The 25,849-nt window shown below is 50.9% G+C and overlaps 1 long non-coding RNA gene across 3 annotated transcripts in view; it reads right to left on the reverse strand.

The window, feature by feature from the left end:
- The window catches only part of LOC144173738 (uncharacterized), a 171,648-nt gene that overhangs the window by 104,041 nt on the left and 41,758 nt on the right, over nt 1-25,849 (reverse strand). The window contains exon 4 of one of the 3 annotated variants that reach the window (XR_013323376.1): nt 2,986-4,419. The exons of the other annotated variants lie outside the window; for them this stretch is intronic. This is a non-coding gene — a long non-coding RNA (uncharacterized LOC144173738). Of the gene's footprint in view, nt 1-2,985; nt 4,420-25,849 lie in introns of those variants that run through there. 3 annotated transcript variants of the gene reach the window in all.

Consider the following 25,849-nt stretch of genomic DNA (forward strand, 5'->3'; position numbering starts at 1 on the left):
TCTGAAGGGCGAAGGAAGGGAGGATGTAGAAGACAGGCAGGAAAGTTAACCTTCGCGGATGCGATCCCGCGTAACGTGCACCCCGTATACAACGACGGCAGACGCAAGGCGAGGGCCAATGCGCTGGCGGACCTTCACGCCGCCGGTGGCGCGTGCGCCCGGTACGTTAATGCTACCGAGTAGGGGAGAAGAAGAGGTTTCGCCGTTGTTGTCATCGATGCCGGGGGGAGGATCAGAGCGGCGGCCAGCACGACGACCAGTACACTTGAAGAAGTCGGCCATCGCACTGGCCATCAAAGACCCAGGTTGAAGCACTGTCCTCAGCGACTCGCGGCAGGCAATCAGGAACTTTGCCCGAGGCAGGGTCTGTGCTGCTGTGACGAATATTTTAAACGAGACACCGAGACACCTGCAAAGGGCGATTTCCGGCACACGCAGGGGAAGTGCCGGACACCAACGCAGGGCGTAACGACACTGCACACGCCCGCGCACGCGAACCAACAGAACGCGCCGTGTCGAGCGATGATCACTTGTGGTTCAGCAGATAAGACAGAATGACCACCTTCAATGAGATCATCAAGGCCTATCGGCTCGCCATACGCGCGCTCCCGGCGCCCTGTAAAAGGCGGAGCAGGCAGCAGACAGTCATATATAGGCAACTCCAAACAAGAACGGTCATGACCCCGGCTTTCATGCACAAGATTTTCCTGGAGGAACGTGCAGGGCTTGTCGCAAAGCCCCCGCGACTCTCGAGGACATCGCCTGGGACTGTGTGAACTTCCCAGAAGATTCTACATCTAGAAGACTTCTGCCCGCCTTTGGAGAGGCGAAGCGATTCGACAACCAAGACCTCGACCTCGATGCCGTCCAGCGGGTCATCGTGGCGTTGGCCCTTTTGAGGGTAAGTTGCGCTTGTTAAAAACACTGAGACGGACACGGAAAGAAAACGTAGACTTTCACGAAAAAACGACGCCGTCTTTTCGTGAAAGTCTACGTTTTTTTTCCGTGTCCGTCCCAGTGTTCTTAACAAGCGCAACTTACCCTCAAAAGAATGCTACACCAACTAGCCCGACATCAAGCTTTACTGAACTCTAACCCTGGTGGCGACAGCGAGGACTAGACTGGCGAAGTCTGAAGTCTAAACTTGGCCTTCAACTGCAGGCACAATAAATGTTTTCCCAATCCAATGCCCACAGCCCAGTTTGATATCCTGCACACGGGAAAGTGAGAATGGGCAATAAAAGAGATAGGAGAGAATAAAGAAGAATTAGAGCAAACAGGTATGCCTGGTGATGAAGCACAAAGCGTTCAAGTTCAGTGATTATCACTGTTGTCTTTCAGTCTATAATGTGGTGTTTAAGTTCGTCGCGCATAGGAATAGTAAGTGTTCCTTAGTCGCGTCGGAGCTGATGACAGAGAAGGCCACTGACGTAGAATCTTCTCCCACGAAAATGACCGCAGAAAGTCCAAGTTTCTTAGTGCTAACGACCGCTTCTTTCTTTCAGACGAGTATCCTGGGCACTTGCATAAAACATGGCACATTGTCTACGGCGTGCCGCACGTATCACACTCCTCACTTGCTGTCATTCCTATTGTGTATGAATAAGCATTTTTGGAAGACACCCCCAGCCAAAAATGGCAAATAAGAGTTGCTTCACACCGTGGGAGGCTTAGTGGAAGGGGATGTTGCTGGTGCGGGTCAAGGGCACCAATGCGTGCAATGTGAATTCTTCTGGAGGCCATTGTGAGATGGCTCTTTCCCGGGCAAGTATGCGGAGGGCCCTAGCTGCGTCCATCCTATGTGTACAGTCATCGCTGTTTGGTGCGCCAACCGGGCGGCAGTGTCCGCACTTTCGCTGCCGACAATGCCGCAGTGGCTGGGAAGCCACTGCAGGGTGACATCATGACCCGCCTGGGGAGCCCGGTCGTACACCATTCTTATTTCTGTCAGTAGGCGTTCGTGAGGTCCCCGGCACAGGGCTGACTAGAGTGACTGAAGTGCAGGCTTTGCATATCAGAAGATCGCCCATCTCAGGCATCAACTTCGCATGATGGTGTGAGGAGCGCTACGAATGGCCGTAAGCTCTGTACCCATGGAGGTGGTGGGATTGCCTATCTTCAGTTTGCTGGACAGTGACATTCGTGGTATAATAGGAGCGCCGACAGAACCCGACGATGTCACCGAGCCATCGGTGCAAATATGGGTTCGGTCACTGTATGTTTCGGGCAGGTACGTCTAAGTTGCCTGCCACAGGGCCGGCCTTGGAAGGTCACATTTTTCTTTACTCCTTGAATATCTAGGCACACTCGGGGCTTCATTACACACCACAGCGGAAGGAGGGGTCGCATCGCTGGCAAGCTCGATGGCAAACTGGTGGCAAGTTCGATGGCAAGCTGGTGTTGTGGGCAGCTACTACCTTTGCGAACGACGCCCGAAGAAGGGGCGCTGGTGATGAGCAGACAGGCGGGTCAGGTGCCTGATATGCGTCCTGAGTAATTCATGCATGGGAAACCAGCGAAAAAAGGACGCGACAAAAGGAGAGATGGGACAACATAACACTGGACTAGCAACTCAAATTTAAAAGAAAGAAAGGCCGATACCGCCTGTGAACAACAAAGTCAACGCATTCGCCAACACGCACGCCTGAATCCATTAAAAATTCTAGTTTCACTGATCTTCTTGTGCTTCCGTAAAATCACCGCTAAATTTTGTAAGAACCCGATTTCTTGTTAGCGTATGCGTTGACTTTGTTGTTCACAGGGTGTATCGGTTTCTTCATATGAATTTCAGTTGCTAGTCCAGCGTTGTGTTGTCTCGTCTCTCCTTGTGTTGCGTCCTTTTTCGCTCGTTTCCCATCCATGAATATGTACCAACTAGCCCACAAAGCTGCATCTTGGGGAACAGCGCGAACTAACAGGGACACATTAAGAAAGAAGTGGACAGGACTAGCGCTGACTTTGAACTCGATTTATTGGAAAAGGCGAACTACTTATACATACACCGAATCCTCCTCCTCCTCCACCACGCCACGTGCCCACACCAGCCAATGACATACTATCATGACCAAAACACTCCACTGTTGACAATGCACCTTTCTTAACACTGGTACACCTTATCGCGACGAACGCTCCAAATAACCGAATTCTTTTTCGTGCAGGACAACTGATATTTCACTGATACAACCACTCCTCCACTTTCTGATGTAGTATGATTCCACCAACTCTCTAGTACGCCTGTCTTCATGCTTAAACAGGATATCTGTCTCGCGGAAAAGCGGATAGCAATGGTGCTTACACGTGCGGCAATGTTCGGCCAGGCGTGCGTAATCATCTTTTTTAAGCTTGTTGCGATGCTCCAATAATCCAACGTTTAAGCTGTCCAGCCAGCTGCACTTCTTGAGTATTTCAACTGCTACGAAGGTTGCCGAAGAGGGATTCCGAGCCAAGGCAATAGTTGTTGCTGTGGACATGCACCGTGATAGGCCATGACAGGTTCGCAGGGCCCGAGCTTGTATACCCTGAAGTGACCGAGTAAAGTAGAGGCCCGCTCTTACGTTCCTCAGTGCTGCGTTTTCCCAGCTGTTTTGTCTAGTCCCGGGGCAGCTGAAATAGAGTCCCATTTATTAAAATCATCATTGTTGCGTCGTGGCTCACAGTACGTTCCCGGAGCATTCGTCGCAATCTGGCACTGCGACGCCAATGCGAAAACATGCGCAAACCTCCATTTTTATGTTTGACGAGCCTTGCTCAACATTTCCTACGAAACTGACTGCATGTAGCAGCACGTCGGAATGCCGGAAGGGCGCGTTCGCCATAAAAATACCACCGCAAGAATAGCACGCGCTCTCGTCGTCATCGCACGCCTAAAGCTTGAGAACAACATTGAACTTTCAACCGCAAACTTTGTCGTGCCTTGATGGCGTCGCGAAAACGGGAGGCGCTTTCCCTTCAAGAAAAGCTTGATGTACTAAACATAGTAGACAAGCAGCCAGCGCGAAAGAGAGTCGACATCGTTGGGGACCTTGCAATGCCACGCGTGGAGTTTTCTAGCGATTGCAAAAAGCGGCAATCGTACATTCTCGAGTTTCGTAAGGTTCGAAAGCCAAAGTTGCAGAAATACATGGTTCCAAGTCAAAGCTACACTGTTTTCTTTCATTTTGGAAGGTTTGATCACTGCTGCGTTTTCCTGGTTGTTACGTTTTGTTTTACCGGTCCGGTGAAAAACCTATGAACGGGGTTCCTCTGTAGTTGTCCGGCACGCTCCAGAAAGGACAGGAGCACTATACCGCAGCCAGCCCAAGAACAGTGCGCTGCAACGCTGTAACATCGACTTCACTGGCGTTCAGCACGTGTTGCCGCCGGTGAGTTTCAGTACACGTACCACCATAGCATACCAAGAGCGCCAGTCCGTACGGTTCCCTGCGACAATGAAAAAACCTTACTGTATAAACTGTAATCGGAGTTTCGGCATCGACATGTAAATTATCGAACCCCTGTGGCGCGTTCCTAACAAGGAGTGGACTGGACGCACGTAAACTTTCTACATTCACACGTTCTCCGCTATACTGATCCCACATCGGTCAACTTTCCGTTTCCCTCTTCCCCTCCCAGCGCGGGAGAGGTTGCAAGTGCACTTTTTCAAGTTGACATTTCTGTCTTTCAACGAGGGGATACCACTCACAAGAGTCGGTACAGCATCAACCTTTTTTCATCCGCCGCAGAAAAGTGAGGTCCAATCCAGCGCTTCGCTGAGTCTAAGCGAGGTGAGGCCGAAGCCGGGCTTTGGTATGCCGGAGCAAAACGTGCACCATCAGCTGCAGGAGATAATGACAGCGTGACGGGCGAGCCTTCCACATCGCAGCACGTAATCGGCGCAGATTATGAAAATACCTTGGGCGGGTTCCAATATCACGGGCGCAAGCATGGCCGCAACCATCCCCCTCCCCTCAGGTCACACCACGAGTGCATAGGATACGCCCTCCACCCATCAAGGAAGCTCGCACTTTGCTACGCAGTCAAATTTCGAGGTGACCATGCAGAGCGCAGAAGCGCCTCTTTCAATACCCGCGATGCCAACATCGACCAAAGAACATCAAAGTTGTAATTCGACCGCTGTACTGCAGAAGAACGCAGCGCGCTTCATTATTCGACAATTTCACCCGTGTGGCAAGTGTCACGTCTATGAAAAACTTGCTTCAATTACCCTCTGTAACTTCGCACCGCAAACACTTCCGCCTCCATCTCTTTCACGCAATTTACTGCCATAATTCTCAGCTGTGCAATGACTTAATTACTCCTCCTTCCTATATGTCTTCTCGTATGACAACCGACACAAAGCAGTAGCAATATCGTGTACCACTGACGCTTTCTTTAAGTCCGTTATTCCACGGACGTCACAAGATTGGAACTGCCTTCCCGGAATCGCCGCCGCAATCGAAGACAACCATCAATTTCGAGGAGCACTGGCTCACATTGTATGATTACGGCCCATCTAAGTTTGTACTTATTTGCCTCCTACTGTTGTTGCTGCTTGCTAGTTTTGCTTGCTAGCTTGCTTGCTAGTTAGTAACCCACGGCCCTCTGAAATGCCTCTCCACCTTGACAGTAGAAATAAATTTAAATTAACAAATAAATAAATATGTCACGCATAAATGAAACCACTTTAGGAGACAGTATTCTGCAGGCTGCTGGCCTAGAAGGAATACTGGCCGCAACGGAAGTTTTCCGAGCAAACCATAATCATGGCATTCTAGCCATCTGTAGAGTGCATCTCGAAGGAGCAGTAAGATACGCAGGCATCCACGAACTGAAAATCTACGAAGCAACGTACGCAACCTGAGCCCACGTGATACCTCCGGAAGATTCCGCAAAAATTCATAGCTGTCCCCTTTACGACTAACTAGAAGACATCGCAAGAGAGAGAGAGAGAGAGAGAGAGAGAGAGAGAGAGAGAGAGAAAGAGAGAGAGAGAGAGAGAGAGAGAAATTTAATGAAGTAGCAAGCCCCACAGACGGGGGCGGTTTGCTACTTCAGATGGGGGTGAACATGGTGAGGCGAAAAAAGACAACAAAGGGAGAAAAGTACGTAACAATGAATAAGAAGGAGAAGAAAATGAAATCAATGGGGAACGTAGAAGATATTCACAGCATAAGGAGAGAGAATCTGACGACCTCAACGTTATGGAAAGTCGACCAATCCCTGGTAAGATAAAGTCAAAAGACTTCTTGTCGCCACCGCTGCGTTTCCTAAAGAGTCCTAAACAGTTTACTCGTACCACTCGCAGAAGAGTTCTTTTCGCTGTTTCACGTGGGGTTGCACGCTGGGAGAGCAGCAAAAGAGGTTCCGTATACATGTGCTCTTTTATACAGCACAATGGCGACCCCGCGCAGCCAGTCCTAAACAGAAAACAGCGACTTACGGCAACGTTTACGCCCTGTTCAGACTACCAACGCAAAAGCCATATCGTGATCTATGGACGTAATAAAACGGCATGTCACGCAGTTCGTTGGCTGACACATGAAATGACGCCGTTCTTTAAAGTTGTTACGACTGTTGCGGCAGCAGTCTGAGCCCGGCCTTAGGCACAGTCGGGGGAGGACACCCTCGGTTTGTTTTGGTGAGCCTTGTGGAAGCTGGAAATTCCCCTTGGGGTCAATCTTGTGTAGAGCGACCAGGGCCCTGCCGCGCTGACAGCTGCAGGTCCTCCACACCGCAACTCTTCCAGTGCAGAAAGGGCCGGATTTCCTTATTTTCTGGAATACAGGATTCCAACAGATATGAGCAGATTCTGCGCCTCTTTCATTGCTGCTTCAGAGACGACGCTCCCCATGGATGCCGGAATAACCTGGAAACAACTGAAGAGATATTCGGTGCCCGCCTCGTATACATAGTCCAAGTGTATGCAATGCGTTTAACTGACACACTAGTTTACTCCGGCGTTTGGTCAGTTCATCAGTGCTTGCAAGGCAAGCGTACAGTCGAAAAAGATTACCCACAGGCCAGGGGACGTATTTGGTATATAAAGGTGTGCCGCCACAATAGCAGTTAAGTCAGTGATGGTGGACGACGTTTTGTGGTTGAGTTTCCCTTTTGCAGTTAGTTCCACCGGCTAAATCCACACTCCAATAGCTGACGAATCAGACTTCACGGAACCGCCTTTGTACACCTGAACGTGGCCTAGATAAACAGAGCTTATGTGCTCCAGCATGAAGTATGGCAAGGCTGGACCAGGCATAAATGATGTTTTGCCCATTCCTGGTATGGTGACGCATATATCCCACGGTGCGAACTTTCATGGCGGAGAGGCAGGCTTGTTTGGGCATTCAAAGTTGGCAGGCGAAAGGTTCCGCACACGAGAGGCGGACACGTGGGCCTAGAAGATGGCCGGAACAGCGGGTTACGTGACGGAGTTCAGTAAAATTGACAGCTGGGCTAGTTGGTTTTGATTCATCGTAAGTAGAGCTTGAAACGGGACTTCTCTTCTGTGTCCCGTTTCAAGCGCTACTTACGATGGATGTACGTGACGGAGATTGGGGCGGAGGCACTCTTGAGCTCGTATTGTCTGGGCTGACAGGCTCCTGGCTCCGCAAACAGTTAGATTCCTAAATGTGCACATTGGAACGCCCAGGCAGATGGTAGAATTTGAGCTTGTGCACTCTCTAGCACTATGAAATTCGTCTTGAACTAACCATTCACGGGTGAGAGGGAGTACCGCAGAAGGCCACTGAAAAGTCTCCAATTAACCCGCAATACTGAAGGCACTGAGCAGCCCCATGTTTTTTCTGTGTTGTGTATGCCCGAAACAGCGCAGCCCCGCACTCCACATTCTTAACGAAAATAGGAGAAAATGAGACGAACTGCAGCATTTACGCCTCGCAAAGGACATTTAGTCCCCTAAAAACCAAACGCGCCAAGAGTAGGGCCGTGTGCAAAATGAAGGGACCAAACGCTGGACCCCCGACGCGAATGGGACCAACGGAAAGACTAACAGCGCCCTTTGCTCCCGTAACGTTGCTGTTGCTCCCGCTGGCGGGGGCCCTCCGACTTGTTTCTACTTGTTCGGCGGCCAGCGGGGAGTCGGGACGGACGTGCGAAAGGTGAGCTGCGGCGGCGGCGGCTTTTCCCCATTCGCCCTTTTTTTTTTTTTGAAGTTCGTGAGCTTGCACGTTAGCGTAAGAGTGCCAGTTTTTTTTTTTTTTTAACCAAAGCTAGTCCATTCGCTTAGCGTTACTGCCGACAACGACCTAATTTTTATTTGTTTCGGTCAATATTTACCTACCTTTTTACGTAACCCTAAAATAGTAAAAACGCAATTTTTTTTCAAATGAGCGGCCCAACCGCATGAATAACCGCCCCAGCCGAAGCAGCGTACAAAAACGAACCTAACCGCTAACTTTTCTTTCTTTTCAAATCGTAGTTTTAATAAATTTGTAGCCAGAAATGTCAAAGTTTGGTTAACACGTGGTCGGGACTCTAGAAGGGCTCTAACATTTTAGATGAAGATACGAACAATAAAATAACAATATGGTGCTGTTAGGATACAAGAATTACTCGCAGGAATATTAAGTTTTTAATGGAAACGTGATATTTTACGCAGAAAATTTACAAGACGTCTGGCAAAACGCCGAATCTGCAAGGGACGCGATACACTCTCAGGCTGAGTAGGGAAGAAATAGTTGCACCCTCGTAACCGCAACTACGTCCAGAATAAAACTATACAATAACGGTTAAAATCTGAAGTAAATTGGCTGAATACGGCATTTTTCTCCATATCTTGTGGAACCGAAACTTGTAATCCGCCGGACCACAGCAGAACGTCAACATTAAGTTTTCTTCGAAGGCGCGGTCTGACCGCCGTAATAAAAGCCTTCTAACAGAACCATAGTATCTTTCCGTACCTCACGGCGAGTTTTTTTAGAATAGTGTTTTCTGATGGTCCCTTTTCCAGTACCGTCCCTCCAAGTGGCCGCCACGGCGAACCTAAACTTGCAGTAAGGCGCCCCTCCCCCCTGAGGAACAGGAGCAGAGAAAAAAAAAATGTGTCAATGGCAAAAGAGGGCTGACGGCCAAAAACCAGAAAGAAGGGCGAGTAGCCGGTGGTGCGCTGGACTGCGGCGTTATATGCGAAAGTGACGAATGGTAGAATTACGTTCCAATTCCTGTGGTTGTGGTTGATGTACATGGAGATCATATCGGACAGAGTGCGATGGAAACGTTCGGTGATGCCATTTGTTTGTGGATGGTAGCTGGAACAGGTTTTGTGCACAGTATTGGCGGCTCGAAGAACTTCAGCTAGTATGTGCGAAAGAAATGTTCTGCCACGGTCGCTCAACAGAACGCGAGGCGCTCCATGCCGCAGGATGATATTGCGCAACACGAAGTCAGCAACTTCTTAGGCACAACCAGATCGGAGCGCAGCGGTCTCCGCATATCTAGTCAAATGATCTACGGCGGTTATAATCCAACGGCAGCCATCTGGTGCTGACGGTAAAGGCCCGTACAAATCAATCCCGACTGCTTCAAATGGAGCAGAAGGGCACGGAGGTGGTTGAAGCATACCGGCCGGGGGTGACGTAGATCGTTTTCTGTGCTGACAAGAAGGGCAGGAGGCCACATACTTGGTGACGCTAGAGGACAGACCTGGCCAGAAAAAGCGACTGCGGACACGATCGCAAGTTTTTTCAAAGCCAAGATGACCAGCGGTGGCGTCATCATGAAGTGCTTGGAGTATGGGAAGACGGAGTCGACGAGGAACGACAGGCACCAAGTTATAACCGGCAGGGTGATGATTTGCACGGTATAGCACGCCGTCAGTAAGTTTAAAGCGGCGAAGTGGGCGTCGCAACCGGCTGTTGGGCGGCTCAGCAGATCCATTGAGTCGGTAAATCAAAGTCCGGCAGTAGGTATCTTCCCGCTGCAACGTTGGCAGTTCCGAGGATTGGAGCATTGAAACATAGCTGAGAGGGGCTAATGGCAAGCTTGTGTGCCGGGATTCCAAGGTGGCAGGGGGCGTTGACGAGGATAAGGGACAACGCGAAAGGGCATCAGCATCCAAATGCTTTCTGCCGGACCTGTACGTAATCGTAAAATCGTACTGCTGCAAACGCAAGACCCACGGTCCTAGGCGCCCAGACAAATGTTTAGCGTTGATAGCCAACAGAGGGCGTGATAATCGGTGACAATGGTGAAATGTCGGTCGTACAGGTATGGGCGGAACTTCTGAATAGACCAGACAACAGCCAGACGTTCCTGTTCTGTGATCGTTTACTTTTGCTCAGCGGGTGTCAGCGAACGACTAGCATACGCGATTACTTTTTCACAAAGCTGAGCATCAGATCGCAGAAGAACCGAACCAATGCCGCACCCGCTTGCATCGGTATGCAGTATGATAGGTGCCGTTTCGTCGAAGTGAAGCAGGGCAGGTTCAGATGTAAGAGCGTTTTTGAGGGCTTGAAAAGCTTGTTGGCACTCATCCGTCCAGTTGAAATGGACGTTAGCCCGTAAAAGCTGGTGCAGAGGAGAAGCTATGGCGGCAAAGTTGCGGATAAAACGGCGGAAATAGGATGCCAGGCCAAGGAAGCTTCTCAGATCTTTTTGAGCGAGTGGCCGAGGAAAGTTGACAAGAGCGGCTGTTTTGTCGGGGTCCGGACGAATCCCATCTTTGGCAACTACGTGTCCCAGCACTTTGATACTTTTACTGGCGAAACGACATTTCTTGGTATTTAATTGAAGTCCTGCATCAGAAAGGCAGGTCAATACTTGATCTAGGCGCTCCAGATGTTGGGAAAACGTGGACTAAAAAATCACAACATCGTCTAAATAACACAAACACGTTTTCCATTTGAAGCCGCGGAGCACAGTGTCCATCATGCGTTCAAACGTAGCTGACACGTTGCAAAGACCGAAGGGCATTACATTGAATTGATAAAGGCCATCTGGAGTGGTAAATGCCGTTTTCTCGTTGTCCGCTTCGGCCATCGGGATTTTCCAATACCCGGAAAGAAGGTCCAGGCTAGAGAAGTATTCTGCGCCGTGCAAGCAATCCAAAGCATCGTCTATTCGTGGCATAGGATATACATCTTTACGAGTCATCCTATTTAGAGCCCTGCAATCAACACAGAACCTCACGGAACCATCCTTTTTCCGAACCAGAACAATGGGCGAAGACCACGAACTCGTCGACGGTCGAATAACTTTTTTCTTGAGCATATTAGCCACATTTTGCACTATTACTTTCCGCTCGGACGAGGAGACACGGTACGGTCGGCTGCGAATAACGGTGGGCGCTTCCGTTTCGATTCTATGCTCTGCCGCTGTGGTCTGTGTGAGGCCGGGCGCATGCACGTCAAACGAGGTGTAGTGCTTTGCGAGAACGTCGAGTAATAGCTTCGTTTGATGAGGCATAACCTCGGAACTGACGGTGGTAGCAAGAGCTGACAGATCGGGAGGCGAAGGAAACAGACTCTTTTGAGGCCTGGGTGCCACAGAAACGACAGAATCAGGGTTACTGTCGACTACTGAAGCAATAGTGGTTCCTCGGTGCAGTAGAATGGGCTCATTAGTAGTATTGACTGCGGCGAGTGCTGCTGATCCATTTGCCAATCGGATTAGACAAGTTGAAATGGCAATCCCATGCGGAAGAAATCGAGCAGCCGGGACGGCAACCACATCGCCTTCTGTAATTTCTTATGAAACGACGGAGAGAATTTCTTCGCTACTAGATGCCAAGACAAAGTCAGCATTCAACTTGAGGAAGGGCTGTGGTGAGTCCTGACAACTTAAATGTTCCGTGTCGGCAATTATGATGGCCGGGTGACGGCAGGAAATAACGGCTGAAGCAGAGGATAGGAAGTCCCATCCTAGGATTAGTTCATGAGCACACGGCGAAAGCACTGCACACTGAATATGATGCCGGATTCCTCCAATCAAAACACGCACAGTGTAATAGGCAGCTGGTTTGATGTCGTGCTCATTGGCGCCACGTAAACAAGCACCAACATACGGAGTCTTGACTTTCCCCACACGCGAACACAGGTCAGCATGAATGACAGAAATACTTGCTCCAGTATCTACGAGCGCTTCCACTTGAACCCCTTCGACAGAAACAGACAACATGTTAGACGGAGATTCAGGAGGAATTGTGGTCGATACAAACAATGCATTTTTCCCTCCAAAAAACTGCAGTGTCTAGTGTTCTGATTGCTGGGTGGGAGCATGCACGACAGGCCGTAGTGGTGACAGAGAGCGACGGTAGGGCGAGGGAGAGCGACGTCGGGCGAGACAGGTACCGCGGGGAAGGTCCGGGGCGTCAGGAGGGGACGATGAGCGGCCCGGAGGGGGGGGACGGCATACGCTGACGAATGGGGTAGATGAAGCGGTTATCCCGTTCGTAGGGAGCGTAGCCGCGTCGCTCGTCCAGTTGGCGTCGTCGGCAAAAGCGGGAAATATGCCCTCGAATGCCACAGTAGTAGCATACGGGCCGGTCGCTAGTAGGGCGCGGTGCTCGCCATGTCGGAAAGGCGGTGGTGCGGCCGAGGGTGTCGAAAGAGCGGTCAAGTGGCCATGCGGTGGCGGTGAAGCAATCGGCTCCACGGGCACAGGTAAGCGTGATGCGGCCTCGGAGTAAGACGGTGCGTGAAGAGGGGCGGAATGACATGGCTGGGGAAGGGATGTCATAGAAACAAGCTCCTCTCTGACCATGTCACAGAGCCCAGGTGCGCGGCCGTAGTTGCTCTGAAGGTAGTGCATGTCGCGCTGTTGCAGCTCTTCACGAATGATGTCACGAATCAACACACGGAGTTCGGCATAGCCAGAAGGGCAGGTAGGGAAGGTGTCCTGTTGAATGCGGATAGACTGCAGATGGTCGAGCCGCTGACATATCGTTCGCACATCAGCAATGCTATTGGGATTGCGTATAGCCGTTGCATTAAAGGCAAAGAAAGCACTTCCCTTTATGATGTGCCGCACCTTCTCCGTTTCAGGCATATCCTTGTCGGCCCGGCGGCAGAGCGCCATGACATCTTCAATATATGATGCGTAGGTCTCCTCTGGGAGTTGCACTCGGGCATCCAGTTTCTTTTTGGCTGCAGCCGAGCTAGCAGAGGACGTCCCGAAGATCTTGCGGAAGTCTTCCTTGAAGCTCGCCCAATCATCGATTGAACCTCCTTGGTTGAAGAACCACGTTTCCGCAACTTGTTTCGGGGAGAAGGAAACGTTCCGCAGTTTGAACGCGTCGTCCCATCCGTTGAACGCGCTCACTCGCTCGCACTGGTCGAGCCATTCCTTCGCGTCTTCGCCCCGGAGGCCAGCGAAAAAGGGAGGCTCGCGTTGGCGGCTGGTGATCATAATGGTTGGCTGGACCGGAACCGCAGCGTTGCTGCCCGAATGGCTGCTCTCGCTTTATGGGGTTCGTTGGGAGCAGTAAGCTCCGACCTGATCGAAGCTCCGGTGGTCTCACCGGGAGAGGTAGACGGCAGGATCGAATGCACCCTCCACCACTTGAGAGACGGCGTTTCGCAAGAAGTCCTTTATTCGGTCGCCGAGCCCAGACGTTCGTCCGCAGTCGAAGCGAGGGGATGATGATGATCATTTGCAGATGATAATGGCGATGGCGATGGGAAGCGGGAAACACACCCCTTAGTGTCCCCAATGCAAGCGATGATGGTTATGCTCCGTTTTGGCATAATGTCCGGCAATAACGTCCCTATGCTCACACTATACAATAACGGTTACAATCTGAAGTAAATTGGCTGAATACGGCATTTTTCTCCATATCTTGTGAAACCGAAACTTATAATCCGCCGGACCACAGCAGAACGTCAACATTAAGTTTTCTTCGAAGGCGCGGTCTGACCGCGTAATAAAAGCCCTCTAACAGAACCATAGTATCTTTCCGTACCTCACGGCGAGTTGTTTTAGAATAGTGTTTTCTGATGGCCCCTTTTCCAGTACCGGCCCTCCAAGTGGCCGCCACGGCGAACCTAAACTTGCAGTAAGGCGCCCCTCCCCCCTTCCCACCAAAAAAAAATTGTTGGCCTTTAGGGGAACTCGTGCACGAAACATTCTCGTCCTGCAGTCCTTCCCGCACCACCACTCACCCGCACCTTTCACATGAATGTCACAGCAGCAGGCGCACGCTCGCGTGACTAATCTACAGTGGCCGAAAGCTTCCTTCACTTTTTTTCTCATTTTCGTTGCTCCCTCACTGGCAGCCAAGCGCTCGCAGCGTGGTCAGCCTCAAACATTTTTGCCCATTTCCGTTGAAAGCCTTTTTTGTGTGCACATCCGAACTCACAGTGAACTGCCGTAGTCAGGAAATAAAAACGTGCAGCCATAGCCACTCCCCATGCAGCAAGCTGAGGGGACGCCCTTTTGTTTATTTCGCCTGAGTTAAACATTGTTAAATTTGTTAAACATTAAGAAAATTTGGGTCTTATTACATTTTTGAAATAAAAACCCGTGGTTCGACACCACAGCCAGAAATCAATAATGTCCTTGTTCTACAAACCCGCACCATAAGCGCAGGAAGCAGGTTTTCTTCCTATAATTGAATATTTCTTCTTGTTTTTTTATTATTTATTGCAGTCAAACCATTTTGATTTAGATCTGGTGCTGACAAGAAGTGTCTCTTTCCTTAGATGCCTCGTGAAAGAGAGGAAAGAGGCCCTTGTTTCGTGCTACGTAAGCCTCTGAGCATGATAGGGAACCTGCATGCGAATAATGAGCAATCTTTATTTTTTCTGTTGCCCTGATTCAGTGGTTCAACGCGTTGAGTTAGGGAGCATGATTCCCCAGGTTGTATTGCTTGTTTGAGCGGCGTCTTTTCTGCGTGAGTCGGAAAAACAACCCTGTCTGAGTTTCGCATGTTAACGGCCGTGGTCATGGTCTTAATTAATCTGTAGTCTTCTACTAAGTGCACTTCACAGGCCACGATTGGCTGCACTACATAAAACGTTGATTTAGCTTCTGTCGTTTTGCTTTTTGGGGTATTTTTTATGGATGCTTGTTAGGGCTGCTGGAAACTGTTTTTCTCCGTTTTGCGTCCTACCACTAATGTTATCCTACCACGAATAACACTTGTTTTGTTGCCCTATTTCTTTCCTGCAGGAGCGTGACGACATTCACCCATTGCCGACAGTGGCAAGGACGATGGTTGTCTCCTCTCAACGGACAAGTACCTCGTGCAAGTGGAGCGCGCTTGCGTCAAGGACAGCAGCCATGAACACCCGGATTAGCCCAATACTGGGCGCATCGCCTTGACAAGGTGAGCCAAACAGGCCTTCGAAATAGAGACTCCAACAATAAGAGTAGAGTACGGTTTACTAGTTTTGTGTATGTTGCTTACACAGTGTTGCAATAAAAGCTTGAAAGTGACATTTTCTTTGACGTGAATATTTCAAGTGGCCAAGAAATACTGCTTCTGGTCTCTTGTGCTTACTCGTGCCTTCTGAATTGCCGATATAATGGAACGACAGTCACTCATGGAGTATTTGCACGAGCCAGCACTACGTCTTTTATTATGCACGGTTAATCCAGAATGGAGCATTTGCAGGGATGCATATTTAGTCTTGAAAGCATCAATTAGTCTAGGGGGAGTAATGGGAAAGATTAACGATTGATTGAGAAGACCAACGGGTGGTCTCCAGTGGACTAACAGGGTAGACCAATAGTTAGTCTTTATGGCGGACCAACAGTTGAACCACAAGGGACTGATTCATTGATTGATTGTGGGGTTTAACGCGCCAACGCAACGCAGGCGATGAGGCGCGCCGTAGTGGAGGGCTCCGGATTAATTTTGACCACCTGGGGATCTTTAACGTGCGCCGAAATCTCGAACACACGGGCGTTTTTGCTTTTCGCCTCCATCAGAAAAGCGGCCGCCGCGGCCGGGAATCGAACCCGCGACCTCGTGCTCAGCAGCAGAACGCCTTAGCCACTGAGCCACCGCGGCGGGTCACAAGGGACTAACTGTAGAGGAGCTAACAGTTGGTACCCTTGCCGTTAGTCCCAAAAAGGACGAATTCAAGTGGCAATGCATTTAGCCCCCAAAAGGACTAACACCGAGGCACCGTTATTCCTTTTTGGCTAAGAGTCCAGAAGGATGAGAGAAACTCGGCCTTCATAACTTTTCTAGCAGCAGACGCCCTACTTCGTATATTACGGCGGAGCGGAGCCCCGCTGCTACATCCATACGAAACCGCATGAAGTGTGCTCTGCCTGCGGTAAGTTAGTTCGGAAAGAAGTCGGCCATTAGCCAAGCAGTCCCTTTTCCATGGTGTGTGGCAACCCCACCGGTGCTCTTCCAACGCCATGAAAGAGCACTGCTGAGTCGCAAAAATGCGCCCTCTGCGCATAGCAGAACAAAAAATGGCCGCGTAACTGCTCAGTGCACTGCAAATGTCGTCGAAAGACAGCCTTCCGCCGCCCCCACCGCGTTGCTGCCTCCCTTCCCTTTGCCGCCCGCTTCTCATGCTCTTCCCCTGCCGTAAGCTTCTCCCGCGAGAAACGTGGAATTCCAAATTCCCCACTTCTGAATGCTCGCCCACCACATGCTGGAACCGTTTGTTACGGTTGTGTTTTCTGGAAGGCCGCCATGAGGTCTAGGCTCAGGCGCAAGCGCTTTATGTATTTCTGGGTCAAAACATTGTTTTTACGCGCACTGTTAAAAGCGAAGCTGTTTCAGCTTGAGTTCCATCCGTGCCTGGCGTCACTCAAATATCGGCGCAGCAAAGTGGAGAGGTGTAAAATGCGAGGCCAACAAGTGTGAGGTGAAGTGGCGAGGAGGCGAGGAGCCGGCTAGCAGGTGTGGGGAGGGGGCTCCTCAAGATAGAAAAACGCTTCCCTTGGCTGGAATCGCACCGGCGTCCCTCGCGTTATTAAACCGGGGTCTACCCGATTTCCTTATCATCGTTTTTTTATTATATTGCACTATCATCACATTCGGGGCGCGCAGCATATCCTTTGGGTTCGTACCGCGGGTGTTGGCTGTGGACTTTGGCTGAGTCCAACTTGTTGGCTTCGGACTTCGGCAGTTCAAATTTCCGAATTTAGGAAAGTTGGTTGTATACTTTCATTTGACTCAGTTTGCATGAAGCTTCTCTTTTCAACCATTTTTCTCTTAAGAAAGAAAAGGGAAGTGGCGAGGAGGCAAGGAGCCGACGAGCACGTCTCAGGAGTGGGTGTCGCGGTGCACATGTTCTGGTTGTGAAGCACGCGTCGAGGATGGGATGCGCCTAGTGATGACGCAATCTCTGACGTACAGGAGTTCTCTTATACCCAGGAACAGCTTAAGAACGGCAACGGAAGTTGCCGCTGCGCTCAATCACCGCAGCCGCGGTACTGCGCCCCGCGGAGTACCGCGGGGCGCAGGTAGTGCGTTGCTGGGAAGGTTTTGAACATGGCACGAGTCGTTTCCGGGATTTTTTTTTACTGAGTATGCTTATAAGTGACTGTAGCGACGACAAGCAAAGTACCTGAGAAAAGGCAGACGATATCACGCGTTCATCAAAACGCGCGCGCCCGTTGACACCCGGGTCCGTCGCTTAGGCGGAGGAATACCGTACATGAGCTATTGCCGTTCTTAACTTGTTCGCTAGTATAGTTGAGATGGACGGTGTCCATTCGCGGCATCGTTGTCCGATGTAGCGATAAGATCCGCGGACCTAAGAAATGCAAGTTAAAGCTATAGTGAAGACCACCAGCGCCGCGGTTCTCTTAGTCTTAACATCTAAATTGTGAAGGTGGCCGAACTTTGTTTTGCTATCTCAAATATCAAGCAGTCATGTATTTATAAGTAAATAAACGTTGCAAGTCAAGTACTACATATGTGCTGATGTTTCGCCTCAAATTTGCCTAATGGTTTCTTTTTGCTGCACAACCATGAAGCGTGTTTCCAGATTTAGTGGTTTGGAACGGCCTGGCTTATATGAGCTCCTCGTTAATTGTGTCAGGTTTTGGCCGGGTGCGCGAATCAAGGGACAGACACAGATATATATGTACTTGTATAGTTGTACAATAGCATTCTGCCAATTTTACGGGGTTAACGTGAGTGTGCTTGCCATTGTCACTGTCCCTATACGCCTGTAAGCACTGTGTATGAATGTTGTGTGTCAATTGTGTTTGTAGTGTAAGGTTTTTTTGTGTATTGTCAAATAAACGTTTCTGTAAAATAACACTGACTGAGATACAGATCAAAATTCTTGGGGTTAAGGTAGCCCAAGAATGACTGTCATCTTTAAAAACACAATCGCACCCCCTTCGTGCTCAACTGTTACAGTGACGCCGAGAACGCTCCCGCAGCCAGAAACTGCACTATTTCAAACAGCGGAGGCACCGCTCCCTGTCTTTCCCCAGGCTAGCTCGGTGGGGTCCGCCACCCTCCCAGAAGAAGAAACACATCGAGCAACCCAGCAAGTCGGAACGACAGTCTCGCTCTAACTTCGAGAAACGGCCCGGGTCTGGCGCAGACGGCCCATCTCCAAGAGCTCAGCAGCCCCCAGACACCAAAAGGCACCGCACGGGTCAGCTGGGCGTCGAAGAACTCCCAGGCGGCTAGAGCACAAGATACATGAATGTATGCGAAACAAGATAACACACACGAAGAGTTGCAGAGCATTAGGGCTACACTGGGCCAGGTTCTAGCCCAAAATATACTACTAAAAGCCGAGCTCACAGAGGCCAACGTAGCCGCACCTGGGCAACCTCATCATGATCACGTTTTTTAGAAGAAAACCCTCCTTGCAGCAAGGGGCGGAGTAAGTTTTTATTAAATGCTAATTGCACTCAAGTTTCGCACAAATTAAAAATGACGTAATCTAATAGTAAATATCAACAGCGCAAAATGCAAAGAAGTGTGTTTAATAAACAAGAATACGTGAGCGCAAATGGCTCGTGAAGACTGGCGTTTTCGGAACTGAAAGTGCAAAAAAGGAGGCTGTTATGGTGGCCGAACGTGACCTAGGTGAAGAAAGGGAGGCGGTCGCGCAAGTACCGCGCGCCGCTCCCAGCAGCCTCCAAATGCGCGGGGCAGCGTCACCTTCCTCATTGTTATTTCCCCAGCAAAACTTCCACGAACGTTTACCTTGGATTATACAGTTAGGCGCAATACCTCTATCGCGTTGCTCTCAATGGAGATAAAGTAGACCATTACGACAGTTATTTTAAAAGGAGAGTGCTTTATGCCGGGGCACACAAACCTCACCGACGTCAATCCGTCACGGAAGTGATATTACCGGAAACAGTTTCATTGGCGTGGCGGCGCCAGGATTCGAGTCCACGATCAGTCTGGCCGCAACGGGAGGTGCGGAACGCTCTACCAATTGAGCCACGAAGTCTTTTCTTTTTTTCTAACAATAACTTTATTTACGGAGATAAATATGAGTACAGCTGACAGAGATAGTACGTGAAAGTACGAGAGCGCCTACAAGGCTTACACGCTCCCACGGTGTAACAATAATATTCTTACACCGTGCACGCGCCTTGCGGCCTTCCCTCTAGCTTCTCCATTCAGATGGTGCTGCCGTCGAAACGAGGTAAAGCGAACTATTGCGTCATGACGCGAATGAGCGCCCATAGTTGGCGCCTGGATAGGGCAGCGTATAGGAGCGTAATCTGGGGCGGTATTCTCGCAACTGTCCCTTTTGAAAACGTCCCTTCTTTTGAGTCCCTTTCATCGTGACGTACTTCCGGTTAAGCAGTAAGCGTTGGCAGTAGGTTTGTTGCGCTTGCGTGACGTCACTTCCGGTTGTTTGCATTTAGCCAATCAGGGCTCGCCAAAAGGGACACTTTTGAAAGGGACGCAAAAGGGACAAAACTCGATATTACCGCCCCTGGTGTGTTTATCGGCCCGCCGCCTATGTGGAACGCCACTCAGCTTGTGGAACGGCGTCGCCGCGTTCCGCAAGCTGAGCTCGTCGAAACGCAAGCGTCTGGTGTACAGGCCACGGAGCAGGGCCAATGTGTTCGCACCTTTGCCGAAGTGACCCGCCAGCAGAATGTCGCTGGCCACCAGGACGTCACTCGCCAAGCACACCCACAAGACTGCTGCCGACCCACAAATCATGCTCCTTTCGCTGCACCGGACCGTGGCTTCACTAAACCCTTCGCTAACAACTCGTCCGGTTTCCTTCGCGTGGTTTGCAAGCGCCTGGGGTTTCATTCGGATTTACGACGCAATGCTCCGGCACGTGTAATCCAGTGTCTATTTTGCTATACGTCTAACGGTGCCATATCGAGGAAATATGAATAGTGATGTGCAAGTTCATATCGCTGCACAAAAAACTTCAAATACTCCTGTGAAGGCACATTTCACTATCGTGTTTTGCCGATTCCTATCAAAGAAGGATCAAGAAGAAGCATAACGGCCGGAGTAGCAACCCTTGGCATTGCGAGTAGAAAAGCGGGTCCAGATTTACAAAGCTAATTGCTCGTACGATATAGAGGAGCAAATTTGTTTAGCCAGTGCCTCGGCTATCATATCGCTCTTTTTAAAGAGAACAAACCGTAAACGGCGGAGGTAAATCAAAGTTATTTTTACTATGTCATTACGTACAAACAAATTACGTAGAAGTAATTTTTACCTCGCTGGACATCGAGGATCGAGTTATAAAATTGGTCTGAAACCGATCTCTGCTTTCACGGCTGGATGGTGCACTAAAACACGAAAATAGTTACCTACCTACGTTTGTTTTCGACTGTAAGCAGAGCCATGTGCAGTTGATAACATTTTACTTCCAAGAGAATCAAATCTAACTCTATTCAAATATAAATACCTTATTTCGGGATTGGAAAAATACATAGTTTACGGTTCAGTTGAGGAGTCGTTGCGCTAGCTTTCGCACTTCGCGAAGAGGACAGCATCTATGTGCGAATGTATTTGTTACTACCAGGAAGGCAGATTTTGGTCCACTTAGTGAGTGACGCAGAAGTGGCACATATGTATATGCCAGCGCGCAGAACAACTCCATACCATCCGTATACCAGCAAATCTCTTTAGCAAACCGGTAGAGTTTCGTGTCCGCAGTTTATTGTACCAAGAAAGTGGCAAGCGCACGACAAGCGTGCCTCACGGCAACCGCCCAGTGTCTCGGCACACGTGTGTCAAGCCAAGCATACCCACTTGGAGAGATTCACCAAGATTGCGGTGAACACCCAGCAGGTAAAGGGACACTGAAGTGAATTTGTGAAGCACCCGTTTTTGCTTGCACTGCGTAGACGGGCTCAAATTAACACACTTTTCATAGTTTATCCGGTTGATGAGTCGGTAGTTATTTTATAAAGCCCGAAAGAAGAAAAACTGCCATTCGCGGTGTGCGGCCGCCGCAACAACTAAGATACTGCAGTAGAACGGAGAATTGGGCTAGTTGGTAGCTGTTCATCTTGGTGGTGGAAGCGCTCACAAAACAGGGACGAAAGTACAAAGAACAAGAAAGTAGCGCCGTGTCGTCTATGTTCTTTCTACTTTCGTCCCTGTTTTGTGAGCGCTTCCACCTTCAAGATGGGCACCAACTAACGTCTGTGACGTCGGGAGGAGGTGACCGTGATTGGACGATGTCCAAGATTAGCATTCAAACAAGTTTCGGTTTCGGTTCTGTAAAACAACATGCTTGACATCCGACGTAATTGTTGAATGGGCATTCTCGATATCTCAATAATCGTCACGCCGCGCTTCTTTCATGTTGTCGGCTGTAAAATGCGTAAGATAAGCCTCCCAGAGCGGCTTGGAATCGTAGCAAACACGAGCCGAGGCCTACGCAGTAGATGAACGCCCTCCGCGTCACCGCAGACGCTCAAATGCCATGCGCTTTTCCCCCATATTTGGAGCTTGCCTCACTCATGCCTGTATCGTAAAAAGCGTCTTCGCACCAGGACAAGGGTCTGCTGATTCTGGCCTGTGCCCACTGCCCGCAAGCAGTAGGTACGGCAACAGCACGCCAACGAGAACTCGCTAGCGCGTCAGTGTCAGTCTGCGAACGTTCTGCGAACTCGCTCGTGGATTGATTGATTGAAGACATGTTTATTCCATTTTCTTGCGGTTGGGCGCTGCTATGGATAGATGGGTCGGTAGGGGATTGGTAGGGAAGGGGAAATTTGGGAAGGAAAATTGTGCCGCCATTCACTGCGTCAGCATCCTGGACGCAACACTGTGGCCGCCTGGAATCACAGCCACCGTACAGCCCTGCGCGTCGTCGCAAAGCCGGTCACCAACGACTGGTGCTGCGGAGTCCAACAGAACCGGCAGGAAGGCGCGCCACAAGCTAGTAGCGTACCCAGCAGGAGCTTTTGGTGGCGGACAGGACCAGGACTGGAGAGGCGTGGGCCAGGGTCCAAGTCGCACGTTGGTGAGGGCACGGTACCGAGGAATACTGTAGCGGGGGCAGTCCCACACTAGATGTTGTAGGTCTGCCCTGGTACAGCAAGTGCTGTAGGTGCTCGGGACACTGGGAGCGGCCCCACTGCGATGAAAACGGTGACGCAAAAACGGTGTGAGCAGTGTTTCCTTCTGAATCCGTCGGATGATCACAGTTTCCCGCCGTGAGAACTCACGGGAAGGCACTGCAGGGATCTGGAGAGGGTTGGCCATGGCTAGGAGGTACGCTGTCCGGTGCGTTTGACTAAGTTGCCGTTCAGCCGTGCGATCGGCTTCTTTTCTAGGGACGGGGAAGGACGCCATAGCCATGAGTGGGGAGGGGCTCCGAGCTAGCACGGAGAGTAAATGCGCGCGTGCTAGTCGGTGCACTTTCTCATTTCCAGGGATGCCGCAGTGTGCTGGAACCCAGTGAAAGGTGAAGCCGTTACCCGATGCCCGGAGTTTCAGAACGTTGCGGCGAATGACTTCGGTGACGGCGCTGGGGAACTGCACATTGGCACAGGCTCGATACACTGCCTGTGAGTCTGTCTACACATGGTGATGTATAGGGGAGCTTGTTAGTTCTTCCTGGAGAGCTCCATCAAAATAGTCACAGATATCTTGCAGTTCAGCTTCTGTGCTGTGGACCGGAGTGACACCGACGTGGTGGCGGTGACCTTGAAGTCCAGTAGTTTCGTCGAACCAGGCGTACACAATGTGGTGTACACAATGTGCGAGTCTACCGTAGTGGGCATGGCCACGTCCGTAGATGACGCACTCGTGTTTAAATGCCGCCTGTTTAGAGCGGGCATGACATTTCGCATGGGCAGCTCTTCAACCGCCGTGATGAGGTCCCATGTGGACGGGTAGTGGCTTGCCATCTGTAAAGGTAATGCACTCCCATGGAGGTGTGTGTCGTGGGTGTAACGGTAGACGACTAGTGTTATAGCCCAGATGGCGGAAGCTGTCACGGCCAGCCTCTGTCGAACGAAGCCTGACTTCTTGCGTGTGCCGGTGCGTGTCTGTAATCTCGGACAAGTCGTGATGGTGATGTATAGGGGAGCTTGTGAGTTCTTCCTGGAGAGCTCCGTCGAGATAGTCGCAGATAGCTTGCAGTTCAGCTTCTGTGCTGTGGGCCGGAGTGACACCGACGTGGTGACGGTAACCTTGAAGTCCAGTAGTTTGGTCGAAACAGGCGTACACAATGTGGCGTACACAATGTGGCGTACACAATGTGCGAGTCTACCGTAGTGGGCATGGCCACGTCCGTAGATGACGCACTCGTGTCTAAATGCCGCCTGTGTGGAGCGGGCGTGACATTTCGCATGGGCGGCTCTTCAACCGCTGTGATGGCGGCAGCTCGTCAGCGCTTCGAGGCGGGTGTAGCGGAGAAGTCCCGTGACAATGCATCGTGCTTTGTTGAGCAGCCTTTCGAGTGCAAGCTTCTGGGTGCGATTGACCGGGTGGTATGGAAGTCCGTACACAATACGAGATACTAGCAATGCTTGCACAATCTCCCGCATCTCTCTTTCCTCGACACCTCTCGCACGGTTTGAAATACGTCTGAGAACGTGAAGAATTTGCTTGCACGTCTTTAATATCCTGTGGAACCAGGTAGAGGTTGTACAGTTCTCGTTCAGGTGCATGCCCAGAATTCTGATCGACGGTTTCCTTGAAATCCCTTGGTTTCCAAGGCGCAGTCTGGATGCCTCGTTCTCCGCCTGTTTCACCGTTGTACGCCTGCCCCCGTGAATGACCACAAATTCGGTCCTATCTGGTGCAATAGTGAGGCCGACATCGCACATGTGATGATGTATGATGTCATGAGCCTGTTGGAGGGTGGCCTCTCGTGCACCGACGGAACCTTGGTTCGTCCGCACGGTAACATCGTTGGCATAAATGGCGTATTTAAGCCCAGTTACCGCTTCCAGCTTGCACGGAAGGCCATGAATGGCAATGTTGAACAGGGTCGGCGCAATAACTGAGTCTTGAGGTACTCCGACGTTGTTGTGATATATAGCACTACTCGCCTGGCCTATGTGCACCTGATAAGTGCGGCCTTGCAAGAAGGCTCCGATGAAATTCTAAAGCGTTCCGCGTCTGCGGGGCTCTCGGATCTTGGTCAGCGCGGTGTCACGCGGAACCGAATCGAAAGCCTTCCTGATGATAACGCCGACCACGGCAGGAGGCTGGTTAGAGTACTTGTCAAGCACGTCTTCTCGAAGGCAAAGAGCACGTCTGGAGAGACAGTCCAGATCGAAATTCATACTGCTTTGGTGGGAACAGCTGGCACTCCTACAGATACCAGATTAATCATGTGTTTACCATGCTCTCCATAATTTTGCACACGCACGATGTTAAGGAGATTGGTCGAATGCTGGACAGAGAAAGAGACGGCTTGCCTAGCTTCGGGATGGGTTTTACGATTGAGACCTTCCAGGTCTTAGGTATCGCCACTGTCCCAGATGGGGTTTACTTCACCAAGAAGGCCTTGCTTGTGGCTGTCCAGCAGGTTTCGCAGGTGGGCAACGGATGCTTTGTCGGCCCCTGGCATGCTGCGAGTGTTCGCTTGTTCGAGGGCATGGTGTAATTCTGTCAATGAGAAGGGGACGTTGTAAGCTTCCTCATCGGCATATGTATCGTCCCGATTGCAGGTAGTTGCAGAAGGGTGAGACGTCTGAGGGAAAAAGGCGGCGGCAGCTTCTTCGGTCAGCTCGTTTACGCTCACACCTCCGTGAAGTGCGACCCGTGCGGCACTTTTGTTCGTTTTGCGCTGTCCAACAAGAGATCGGAGAAAAGCCCAGACTTTCGAAGTGTGCGTGTGCCCATTTACGGTCGCGCACACATCCACCCAATGCTCGGCGGCTGATGCGTTAGTGTTGTGGGGATCCTGGCGCCCGAGCCATTGTGCGATCGCTAGGTTTGTGCCCTTGCGTGGCGCTTTTCCCCTCTCTCCCCGAAATGCCGGCTCGTCTCGGCGCCACTGTGTAGAGCCGAGCAGTCCTTTCAAACTCCTGCCTGAGGTAAAGGCTTCAGCGACCCTTGCTGCGATAAAACACTGAGACGCATCGGGCGCTCCGCCCTGGCAGCGGAGCTAACCTCACCTCATTGGTCCGTTTGAACGATGCCCGAACCCGACTTTTGCCGGGACGCGAACGCGCGCCCTGCGCGGGGGTCCGTTCGGGGAGACGCTTCCAGGACGCCGAAGGCGTTGGCCGAAGTATGTGACGCTTTCTTTACCAGCCGGCTGCAACTCTGTTGCGCCGGCGAAAGCCCACCAGCCCTTCCGGCTGCGGCTCGTGCCTAAGGCTGCTCCTGTCGCCCCTACGCTTGCATATAGTAAGGCCGTACCTACCACTCGACGATCACGCCGTGCAGTACGCGCCTGTGAGCGAATGAGCCCCGTCTCCCTCGCTGCTGCGAGCCGATCTGGCCAGCACGGCGATGCGCGCGCACACAACGTGCGCGCACCCCGGAAGTTGCCCTGACAGAAGAGCCCACTGG

This window comes from Haemaphysalis longicornis, unplaced genomic scaffold, assembly GCF_048455015.1.
Source record: "Haemaphysalis longicornis isolate Haplotype H1 unplaced genomic scaffold, Haemaphysalis longicornis Haplotype H1 scaffold_3, whole genome shotgun sequence".
NCBI classification, from domain to species: domain Eukaryota; kingdom Metazoa; phylum Arthropoda; class Arachnida; order Ixodida; family Ixodidae; genus Haemaphysalis; species Haemaphysalis longicornis.